Source organism: Oncorhynchus mykiss, chromosome 6 (assembly GCF_057628025.1).
Source record: "Oncorhynchus mykiss isolate SJ-2025 chromosome 6, ASM5762802v1, whole genome shotgun sequence".
Lineage (NCBI taxonomy): Eukaryota > Metazoa > Chordata > Actinopteri > Salmoniformes > Salmonidae > Oncorhynchus > Oncorhynchus mykiss.
In genome coordinates, this window is record NC_143027.1 from 26,515,233 (window position 1) to 26,525,316 (window position 10,084).

At 45.4% G+C, this 10,084-nt stretch overlaps 1 long non-coding RNA gene across 1 annotated transcript; it reads right to left on the reverse strand.

Annotated features, from left to right (window-relative positions):
* Positions 1-683: 683 nt before the first annotated feature.
* LOC110525608 (uncharacterized) lies at positions 684-9,505 on the reverse strand. Its single transcript, XR_002473782.3, has 3 exons — positions 8,239-9,505; positions 7,184-7,910; positions 684-5,110 (listed from the first exon to the last, which is right to left on the reverse strand). It is a non-coding gene; the product is annotated as an uncharacterized LOC110525608 (long non-coding RNA).
* Between the last annotated feature and the right edge of the window lie 579 nt (positions 9,506-10,084).

Below are 10,084 nucleotides of genomic sequence, written 5' to 3' on the forward strand. Positions count from 1 at the left end.
CTCCACAACAGTGCCTTCAAGCATTTCGCTACACCCGCAATAACATCTGCTAAATATGTGTGACCAACAAAATTTGATTTGATTTTGATTTGATTCATACATCCCTCGTCTCTCCATCTGCAGAGCTCTTCAGTCATCTAGAGAAGCTCTGGTGGTTGGATACGCTACCACACAGGATTGCGTAGCTCATCACACAGTCCAGACAAGATGTAGAAGCCAATGATATACTGGAGGAGAAGACAGCCAGGGTCGAAGTGGGCAGGGTTCAACGGTACGTCACTCCCCTCTTGTGGAAGAAGAACATTCCTCTTTTGGAAGCTCCGAAGGAGGTAGTACTGGCTCATCTGTGAGAGACAGATAAGCATCTGTCCAAGGATCCAGAGAAAGCAGCAGTGTACAGCGCAGAGGTTCACACGTTGGTGGAGTCCGGCCACATCAAGAAGGTACCCCTAGTAGCAGCCGAAGATTACCAAGGTTGGTACATTCCCCATCATATGGTCCATCACAATGGGAAAAACAAAGTCGTCTTCAACTGTTTTTAGTGGAAATTCTAATCAATAATGAGAAGAGACAAGGTCGGTACATTCCCCATTATATGGCCCATCACAATGGGAAAAACAAAGTCGTCTTCAAATGTTTTTAGTGGAAATTCTAATCAATAATGAGAAGAGACAAGGTCAATCACCAATCAGGATATGACTTTATTCAAAACTTATTAATAAGGGAGCATAGAGTAATTGCTTCTACAATAATGAGGCTGGTCGACTCAACACTCCCAAGGAAGTGCAACTGCCAACACCAGAGTCTGAAGGGATACATTCTTATAACAAGAGTTCAACAGTTGAATCATATAAGCATGTTATGCAGATAAGACATCTTTATTATCTATGTTACCAAGCAAATTCTGATTCTTCCTCCACATGCCCCTCTCAAGGGACTCCGTCCCTTCCAGAGACATCAGAACAGTAACATGGTATCTTACTAACATTTGTTGCAGAATATATGAATAAAAAAATAAATAAATAGAGAATCAAATCCCTTCAATGTTGTGCACCATGTAAGCTTTCTCCATTGGGAAACTGAGTTTACAACCTTTATTCCTCAAGACATACTTGCACATGTTTAATCATACAGAATAATACACTGCTCAAAAAAATAAAGGGAACACTAAAATAACACATCCGAGATCTGAATTCTTTACATAGTTGAATGTGCTGACAACAAAATCACACAACAATTATCAATGGAAATCAAATTTATCAACCCATGGAGGTCTGGATTTGGAGTCACATTCAAAATTAAAGTGGAAAACCACACTACAGGCTGATCCAACTTTGATGTAATGTCCTTAAAACAAGTCAAAATGAGACTCAGTAGTGTGTGTGGCCTCCACGGGCCTGTATGACCTCCCTACCATGCCTGGGCATGCTCCTGATGAGGTGGCGGATGGTCTCCTGAGGGATCTCCTCCCAGCCCTGGACTAAAGCATCCTCCCATTCCTGGACAGTCTGTGGTACAACGTGGTTGGTGGATGGAGCGAGACATGATGTCCCAGATGTGCTCAATTGGATTCAGGTATGGGGAACGGGCGGGCCAGTCCATAGCATCAATGCCTTCATCGTGCAGGAACTACTGACACACTCCAGCCACATGAGGTCTAGCATTGTCTTGCATTAGGAGGAACCCAGGGGCAACCACATCAGCATATGGTCTCACAAGGGGTCTGAGGATCTCATCTCGGTACCTAATGGCAGTCAGGCTACCTCTGGCGAGCATATGGAGGGCTGTGCGGCCCCCCAAAGAAATGCCACCCCACACCATGACTGACCCACCGCCAAACCCATCATGCTGGAGGACGTCTGTCACATGTGCTCAGTGTGAACCTGCTTTAATCTGTGAAGAGCACAGGGCGCCAGTGGCGAATTTGGCAATCATGGTGTTCTCTGGCAAATGCCAAACGTCTGTAAGCACAACCCCCACCTGTGGACGTCGGGCCCTCATACCATGGAGTCTGTTTCTCATGGAGTCTGTTTCTGACCGTTTGAGCAGACACATGCACATTTGTGGCCTGCTGGGGGTCATTTTGCAGGGCTCTGGCAGTGCTCCTCCTGCTCTTCCTTGCACAAAGGCGGAGGTAGCGGTCCTGCTGCTGGGTTGTTGCCCTCCTACGCCCTCCTCCACATCTCCTGATGTACTGGCCTGTCTCCTGGTAGCACCTCCATGCTCTGGACACTACGCTGACAGACACAGCAAACCTTCTTGCCACAGCTCACATTGATGTGCCATCCTGGATGAGCTGCACTACCTGAGCCACTTGTGTGGGTTGTAGACTCTGTCTCATGCTACCACTAGAGTGAAAGCACCGCCAGCATTCAAAAGTGACCAAAATATCAGCCAGGAAGCATAGGAACTGAGAAGTGGTCTGTGGTCCCCACCTGCAGAACCACTCCTTTATTGGGGGTGTCTTGCTAAATGCCTATAATTTCCACCTGTTGTCTATTCCATTTGCACAACAGCATGTGAAATGTATTGTCAATCAGTGTTGCTTCCTAAGTGGACAGTTTGATTTCACAGAAGTTGTGAATGACTTGGAGTTACATTTGGTTGTTTAAGTGTTCCCTTTATTTTTTTGAGCAGTGTACATTGTTGAGGAAAATACAGAAATTAGACATGCTCCCTGCTACAGGAGAACCAGTGTCTAAACACAGGCCTCATCACAACAGATACGACAGTCATCCCTCTGACAGCGGGCACAGTGATACGGATCAACATGATGGAAATGCCCATCAGTTCCCCTGGCCCACCCCTTCCCACACCAATGACAGAGACCCCCCCTGGGCACTTTGTACACACAGTGTGGAACATGAGCTCTACATCTGGGTTCCCATGGTCAGGATTTGGGTCCCCACCGTCAGAGATGTAGTCAGGAATAGAGAATAGGTCAGGGAAATCGTTAATATACTGTGAACCCTCTCTATCTGCACTGGCCGATAGAGAAGGATACTTCACTAGGTTCATCTGATTGTTGTCCATCAATCTCAGATTATTCATCTACACCTTCTTCATTTGCAATCAAGGGCATAGTAAGACCAACATCAACCACTTTACTACACAATATCTTCACACAAGTGATAATCAGCAACTGAGCAATCAGCAAATTAAACCATGTATGAGCCAGTGGAAGATGGTCGCACCCCAAGCACCAAACAATGACTGACCCCACCCAAATGGATTCCAGTCATTGTCAGGCTGGTTTTCCCTTTCGAGAACACCGCTAAGCTCCTTCAAATGTTCCACTACAATAGTCAAATTTGAGTCTCCCTGGGTTTAAATGTACAGCAGTGATCTTCTAGAACTTGACCCCTCCCCTTAACGTGGTAGCAACATGTCAAGTGCCACCCTATTTTGTGTGGCCATGAGTTGAGTGCCTTGCAACTCTGGTCTTATAATTGAAAACCCTGAAGTGGTTAAATTTACCAGGGATTCCAAATTATATCCTAGCCGATCCAACTCATAGGCGTTCTCCGATGCTCCATACCAGGGGATTAACCCGCACCATTAACTTTTCCAATTTCAAGGATCGTCGCGAGTCACTGGGGACATCATTTGATTGCGAGATGCCCCTTTTAACTCGTCTTAACCTGCTTGGAATGGAGGAGTTTGTTTTATGCATTACCACAAGAGAGATGTTTAGTTTACCAAAAATACAGCACCCTGTCCAATTTGTTGGTGGGTAGAAGTAGGCTTTATCACCACAAATCCAATAAACATTGTCGAACCAAATTGATGAGGAGAGCGATTGTCAGTTTTTCGTCAACAATGGTGTGCCCCACCTTCAGTCTAACGGGTCTCCAGCTGCATGTTCCATTTTTCCAGCTACATCCTATTGGGAAGACACTATAATTGACACATGTTGACATTCCCAGATAGGATTCATTAAATTGTGGTATGGAAATATTGCTTGGGTTGTGACAATGACAGGTTCGGAATTGGGTTCACCGGGGTTGGATTAGAATAGGTTCTGGTACACGGGATCTAGGGTCTAAGATGATTCTACCGCACCAATGTGAACAATCAAATCTGTCATGCCCTGATCTGTTTCACCTGTTTTTGTGATTGTCTCCACCCACCTGCAGGTGTCTCCTGTTTTCCCCATTGTTTTATCCTAGCTCTTATTATTCCCAGTCTCTGTTTTTCCTAGCCCTCCTGGCTTTGACCTTTGCCTGCCCTGACGCCGAATCCGCCTGTCTGACCACTCTGCCTGTCCTGACCTCGAGCGTGCCTATCCCCTGGTACTGTTTGGACTCTGACCTGGTTTATGAACTCTGAACCTGTTCTCAACCTGCCTTTTGCCTACCCCTTTTGGTACAATAAATATCGGAACGCAACCATCTGCCTCCTGTGTCTGCATTTGGGTCTCGCCCTAATAAAATCCCCCTCGTAAATTCTTTGTTGATGACAAAGTACCATTAATGCATTTATCCCTCAGTGTTTTATCTAGTGAGGGTTGACCCCATGTGATCTCATTTGACAAACAGCAGTTCACATAGTGTCATTAATGCTGACCTCTACTGAATACTGTGAGAATGGAGAGATCGCTGAGTGTGGAAACAAACTACATACATAACAGAAAATATTTTTCTACCATCAGTTCAGTCTTTACTGTATAGTTAAGCAGCGACCACCAGGTGTTTCCCTCATGATTCCTACTGTGATGCTCATCCAGTGGATGCATAGACCTTGTGCTTCTTCCAGTACTGGAGCGGCCATTGTTTGCTGGACTCCTGTCGAGCTGGAGTGGCTGTTATTTAAGTCCCACCATGGGACTGAGCGGTCATCAGTCAAGTCCATACCATTTTGTACTTCTTCCAGGACCGGTTGTCCTTGAGTCACTGCCCATATGGCAACTGTGAGGCACCTTCCGGATGTGGCTGGCGTGGATCCAAGTAGACCTCTCAGCTACACAGCCGTGCGGCTCTTCATCGTCTTCGGTAGGCAACAAAGTATCAAGATTTAACTCAGTGCACCTCTTCAGGGTCACATGAGACATTGTCAGAAGAACATTCTGATAATGGAGCAGTTGAGCTGGTGTTAGATGGGCCGTCTTTGCCTGTGAAATAAGAGCATGTACAGTATGAGGCACTTGCGTGTACAGTGAGTTCACACATGGCAACAATGTCTGCACAAGCCAGCACAGCTTCAGTAGCAGCAGCCACAGCTCTCAAACAAAAAAACAGGCCTCTTGACAAACTGTCCAGCTGTTTGGAAAAATACCCAACAGGGCGCTGCTTTACTCCACGATCCTGTGTTAGAACAGATGACATAAAGCCATTTTTCTCACAAACAAAGAGGTTAAAAGGTTTAGAATGGTCAAGGAGCCCCAAACAGGGAGAGGTCAGGTCAGAGCAGTCAGTCCCTCTGATGTCCACTTAATTGTGTCATTCATAGCCATTTTGTGGCAATAAATAAGGTCAGAAAGCGGATGCACCACCTCAGCATAGTTAGGTAACCACGTCCTACAATACCCTATCATATCAGTCAATGACATCATGTGTTGTTTAGTAACCAGCTGTGCGACGGAGAGAATAGCCTGTATCCTCTCTGTACCCAGCTGCCTGCCATTGGGAGTGATGTCATGACCTAGATACTTGACTGTCTGTGAAACCAACTGTAACTTCTTTGAAACCTTGTGGCCATTCTCAGCTAGAAATATCAACACGAGCATGAGTATCAGTTTCACAAGCTTCCATTGAGCTGGAGCACAACAACAAATCATCCACATACTGAATCAGAGTGCTGCCCTCAGGGGCTATAAAGCCCTCCAGATTTTGCACTAAAGCCGCTGAAAACATTGGGGGAGATAGCATATAGGCGCCACCGCCCACGTAAATCTTTTACTAAGAAACATGAAGGCGAACCAGAACTGAGATTCTGGTGCCACAGGAATACTGAAAAAACACATTAGCCAAATCAATCACAGAGAACCACTCTGCTGTGGGTTGTACCGCCCCAACAGAATAGTAACATTGGGAACCACAGGGGCACGGGCAAAAACTGCGTCATTCAAAAGCCTTAAATCCTGGACAAATCTCCAATCACCTGAAGGCTTTTTAACCGGCAAGATAGGGGTGTTACAGGGTGATTCTGTACAGGGAATTAAAGCGCCATTAGCTAACAGGGATGGATGAACAGGTGTAATACCTGCTATTGCCTCCCTACTGAGTGGATACTGTGCTCTAGATGGACGCCTGGTATCTTTAGGAGTGACCACCATTGGCCCTGCTCCCTTCATTCTCCCAAAATCATACTTGTCCATTGCCCATAGGCATTCAGGGACCCCTCTCAGGAGGGGTGAGTCTTCACTCAACAATATATTGGTAGAAAAACAAACCTGATCAACATCATGCACACCCCTCTCAGTTGGCGTTTCCCAACTGAATGGGTAACAACTTGTTATTGTGCTGTGTGAATACGTTGACCCATCAGGGTGCATCTCCCAGTCAATAGCATCAATATCCGCCCATTCTACTCTATCTGATTTTGCCAGGGACACATGTGGTGTGCTATCCTCAGGTAGCACTCTTTCTGTGCAGGGGTTAGATTAACTCCTAAAGCACAGAAATCACTGCTACAGTATAAACCTGCACTGCACTGCACTGCACTCATACTGTAATGTAGCACACAGCCATTGCTTCTCATAATGGAGATCTCTTGTCAATGGTGAAAATGGGAGGTGCAATGTAAGCCTGCTTCAGACATGAAACTGCCCTCGTGGCCCCAATGGGTTTTAGTCATTGAGAAAACACAAACAATATTGGGCACCTCATTATCAATGTCCCATGTGTAATACCAGTCAGACATTAACAGACATTACCATCAATTGCTCCCCCCCTTTCTCCTCCTCATGAATAACGGTTAAACCAGTTTGGCCACATCTTATGTTGATGCCCAGTTTATGCAGGATGTCCCTGCCCAACAGTTTGACAGGACAGTGGCCAGAGTAGAGAAATTGATGTTGACACTTCTCCTCACAAAAGGAGACAGGCTACATGCTCTCTGAACGGGAGGCCTGAAGCCCCTGCAGTTTTAACTGTTTCACTAGACATGGGAGGTTTTGTCATAGCCTTGCAGTTAATGACAGACATGACAGCCCCAGTATCAACAATAAATATTATTGACTCACCATTGACGCAAGCCTCCACTGTTGGCTCTACTCTGGTAAGGGTGTGACTCTTTAAACAAATGCTCGGGTTGCTCTGACGATTCTACCTCATCTGTCCCTGTCTCTTCATCATGTCAATATTCTTCCTCCTGTTCTTGTCCAGGATTGTACATGCCCTCCTTGGGGCTCCTCTGCCTCTCGATCCGCCCCTGGCTCTTCCCCTCGGCTGCTGGGCTTGATTGCATTGTGCAGCGAAATGGCCTGCCTTGCCACTAGGGAAGCAACTTCCAAGTTTGGATTTTCCTCCACTTCCACCACCTCCAACTCCAGCAGGCACCTGCCAGTGGTAGAATGTTAACTGGGCAGCTTGCAATTTCTGAGGCTTCACTTTAAAAACAAAAAAAATCTTCCTTCTGAGCACGTTGCTGTCGCTCAGCATGTTTGCAAAGTTGTACCACAGTGGCCAGGGGTTCAGTTTCCCAACTGATACAGGTGGTTCTCACCACTTTCTCCAGGTCTGGTGTCAGGCCCCTTACCAGGGAGTCCTTCAACAGAGCTCCATATTTCAATTCATTAGGTCTGATGCCGCTGTGCAGCCTGAAACAGGTTTCCAGTCTCCATCTATACCCTTCCAAGCTCTCATCCTTCGTCATGGTGTATTCTCTGATGGTCGTCCAGTCAGTCTTGGTGGGATATAGTGCTCCTGTTCTTCCCAACACGACCACCGCAGCCACAGGCACTGGCAGCACTGGATAGACATTGTGAGGAGAAGAATAAGTAGGGGGAAATCTCTCTCATCGTCTTTCCTATTCTTCCTTACATTCTCATCTTTGTCTGTTTTCCCTTCTTCCTCAGTCTGTATTACCATGTTCTGGCGGGGCTTTCCCCTAAAGGGGTCCTGCCTTTGTGTGCGCCTGTCTGCCTCTCTTTCCCATTTCTGAAATTTAACCATCTACCTTATCTTTCTTACTTTTCTCAGTTCTGTTAATCTTTTAACCTCTCCCTAACCTCATCCAACAGTGTCACACTCAGTGTCCCTGTCAAAGGAAACATCCTTCGATATGTCACAATTTCACCTGGTCCGAAATCCCCTGGAATTCCGTGTCCTTTGCTCCTGTGTGGTCCCATGGTTTCTGCTACTTCACTCATACACACTCACAGAAAACACAAACACCGACACACAGGGGATGAGACAGACGAGGAAAAACCGGTTAGCTCTGTTTTTAGATTTCAAACCCTGTCTATATGAACAGGGTAACCCATACCATTATCAAAATGATTGCCTAATTAGTGGTCTCAAAACGGGGTGTTGTCTCCACACTGGGATATTGCCTACTGCGATTACTGTGGTATGGATTATCTTATGTCTATCCAAATGTACAAAACTACCTACAGAGTACCTGCTTCTTCTATCTAATTGTGTAACACGATCCTCAAAAATCCAATCTTACCTCTTATATTCTAACCTCCAGCTCCGGAGAAGTGCCGGGAATAACAAACACAATAATATCTAACAATAGTAACCTGGGGCATACCTGTTAACTTCGTTTATCAAAACATTTCATAAAAACATTACACGTTATTATTTGAACTTCACCAAGCCAGATGCCCTCACAAGGAGTCACCTGCACTCAAGTTCCTCTTTCAATACATTAACCTCACCAGTCCTACTGTGATCAACCCAGTACCACGGATCTGGACTTTTAGTAGCGCGCAACTGGCTAATTAACAATCATGTCGAAGGATACCTCACTTAAAAACACTCTTATCAACCCAACTCAGTCCTGCTAGCTACCTCAGCTGTGGCCCTCTTTAGGAAGACCTCGCTCTGAGCGTATCCTCAACAGGGAATTTTGTAATTTTATATCTATAAATTTAAACAATTTATTTTTCTTATCTTTCATCACTTATTGATAGATTGTCCAAGCTTAGGCGGGTCCAGCTGCTCCTTCGGAGTGTGGTTTCCCTGAGATCCCAATTTCAGATCCCCTGTGCACAATTTACCACTTGTCTTCAGGAGCGGTCAGCAGGTGAAGTTGCAGATCACCTCCTTGTCGCCAAAATTGTTGTGGAAATTCTAATGAACAATGAGGAGAGACCAGGTCAATCACCAATCAGGATATTACTTTATTCAAACCTTATTAATAAGGGAGCATAGAGTAATTGCTTCTACAATAATGAGGCTGGTTGACTCAACACTTCCAAGTGTTGTGGCGAGCAGCTCTGACATACAAAGTATACAAAATATGACATACAAAGATACACCCTCGTAGTCTACATGACAAACAACTGATGTATGGAATGAGTCACAAGGTGAAACTTGATATATGAGAATGGAGTATCTCCCAGCCAGATAGCATTTGCTATGAAGACTGTTCTTATTGTACAGAGTTTGGCCCCTAAGAAGAGGCTCTGATCTCATTCCTAGCACTTCACAGTACAGAGATACCAACTCATTCTATGGCATAAATCAATTGTAAAGTCCTGAGGGGAATGAGCCTCTCGGTCATACACTATCCCAGGATAGTGTCTCAGACCTTATCTCCCCGAAGTCCAAAGGAGGGAGTGACTGGCACATAGACATTGTGGAGACAAATAATTGGTTCCCCATTAATCACGCCATCCCTTCACATGCTTTAAAATGGGTAAAGACACACATTCACATATGAAGACAATGTTCCCTGCTGTCCTATTCTCTTTCGGATATTCTGCATAGCACCAGGGACATGTGATAGACAAGCGTGACTTCTCCCCTCTCTGGGCCCCAGGTGACGAAGGCCAATATGAGGGAGGAAATGCATCTGCCAACACCAGAGTCCGAAGGGATGCATTCTAATAACAAGAGTTCAACAGTTCAATCATATAAGCATATTATGCAGATAAGACATCTTAATTATCTATGTTACCGAGCTAATTCTGATT